The sequence below is a fragment of the Colobus angolensis genome, unplaced genomic scaffold (assembly GCF_000951035.1).
Source record: "Colobus angolensis palliatus isolate OR3802 unplaced genomic scaffold, Cang.pa_1.0 Scaffold4, whole genome shotgun sequence".
In the NCBI taxonomy this organism is placed as follows: Eukaryota; Metazoa; Chordata; class Mammalia; order Primates; family Cercopithecidae; genus Colobus; species Colobus angolensis.
In genome coordinates this window covers 7937342-7939312 of record NW_012117376.1, presented here as the reverse complement: position 1 = coordinate 7939312, position 1971 = coordinate 7937342, and the positions used below count along the sequence as shown (strand labels likewise).

The 1971-nt window shown below is 41.6% G+C and overlaps 1 protein-coding gene across 6 annotated transcripts in view; it reads right to left on the bottom strand.

Annotated features, from left to right (window-relative positions):
- ZBTB8OS (zinc finger and BTB domain containing 8 opposite strand) overlaps window positions 1-1971 on the bottom strand; it is a 34501-nt gene that overhangs the window by 31131 nt on the left and 1399 nt on the right. The window lies entirely within an intron of this gene.

The window sequence follows — 1971 nt, the reverse complement described above, 5'->3', positions numbered from 1 at the left end:
TGGCGGGTGCCTGTAATCCCAGCTACTTGGGAGGCTAAGGCAGGAGAATTGCTTGAACCCAGGAGGCGGAGGTTGCAGTGAGCTGAGATCGCACCATTGCACTCCAGCGAAACTTCATCTCAAAAAAAAAAAAGAAAAGAAAAATTAGCCCAGTGTGGTGGTGCATGTCTGTAATCCCAACTACTCAGGAGGCTGAGGCAGGAGAATTACTTGAACCTGGGAGGCAGAGGTTGCAGTGACTGGAGATCGTGCCACTGCACTCCAGCCCGGATGACAAAGTGAGACTCTGTCTCAAAAAAAAAAAAAAGAAAGAAAGAAAGGCTTAATGCAGGGGGTCCCCAACCCCCAGGCTGGTACCAGTTGGTGGCCTGTTAGGAACCAGGCAGCACAGCAGGACATGAGCTCACAAAGTTTCTTCTATATTTACAACCACTCCCCATTGCCTACATTACTGCCTGAGCTCCACCTTCTTTCAGATCAGGCGCAGCATTAGATTCTCATAGGAGCTTGAACACTATTGTGAACTGTACATTGGAGGGATCTAGGTTGTGTGCTCCCTATGAGAATCTAAAGCCTGATGATCTGTCACCCCCATATGGGACCACCTAGTTGCAAGAAAACAAGCTCAGGGCTCCCACTGATTCTGTATTACAGTGAGCTGTATAATTATTTCATTATATATTACAATGTAATAAAACTGAAATAAAATGCACAATAATGTAATGCACTTCAATCATCCTGAAACCATACTCCCCTACGACACCCGCTGGTGGAAAAACTGACTTCCGTGAAACCAGTCCCTGGTGCCAAAAAGGTTGGGGATCACTGGTTAATGAGCTGCACTGCGTAACAATACTATCTGCCTAGTAAGAAAAACCAGTAACCCAAGAGAAAAAAAAATTACCCAAGAGAAAAAAGGGCTAAGAATATTAACATACACACCCCAGAATGAGAAATACAAATAGCTTCCAAAACACTGTAATATGTTCAACTTCACTTACAATAAGAAAAATACAGTAAGTATACTTTACAAATTGGAAAAGGCCAAAAAGTATGGTAACAGTAAAAGTGGGAGGAAAGAGGCACATTCACACAATACTAGTGAAAGTATAAATTGGTACAACTTCTATAGAGAGCAATTTGGCAATAACTGTCCAAGTTAAAATATCCTTTTAAAAAATGTATGAGTCTATAGAGAGCAATTTGGCAATAACTGTCCAAGTTAAAATATTCTTTTAAAAAATGTACGAGTCTTAGCAACGGAAACAAAAAAACGCACATATCCTTTGGCAAAGCAATTTAACTTGAAGAACTTGATTCTACAGATTCACTTGCACATGTACAAAACAATGGATGTACAAGTGTATTCACTGCTGCACTGTTTCTAATACCACAAGAGTAAAAATAGCCTAAACATCCATCAACTGAAAACTGGTTAAATGCTAGAACATCTAGGTATGTACACGTAAGAAAAAGGTAACGATGACTGCCCTACAGAGGGGAACTAGGTGGTTGGGGATGGGGGCTGCCAGAGTTACTTTTCACTGCGTTATGTTACACTTTCTGAATTTCGAATCAATATATATGACTTATTAAAAATAATTTTTTTTTTTTGAGACAGAGTCAGGCTCCGTGGCCCAGATCTGTCGCCCAGGCTGGAGTACAATGGCGCAACCTCGGCTCACTGCAACCTCTGCCTCCCAGGTTCAAGCGATTCTCCTGAAATTAATGAAAGATTTTAAGTAGATAAATAAAAATCAGATTTGTGCTCCCCAAACCACAGCTACCTTTAGGGATGACAGCTTAACGTTTAATATAGAATTTAAGAGACAAAAATAGGTTACGTGATTTGCCTAAAGTCGCTAAGCGAATAAATGGCAAAACCAGCTGGCCGCTGCAGCGCGGGCTATGATCGCTCCATTGCACTCCAGCCTGGACGACAGAGCGAGACCCCATCTCTAAAAACATATA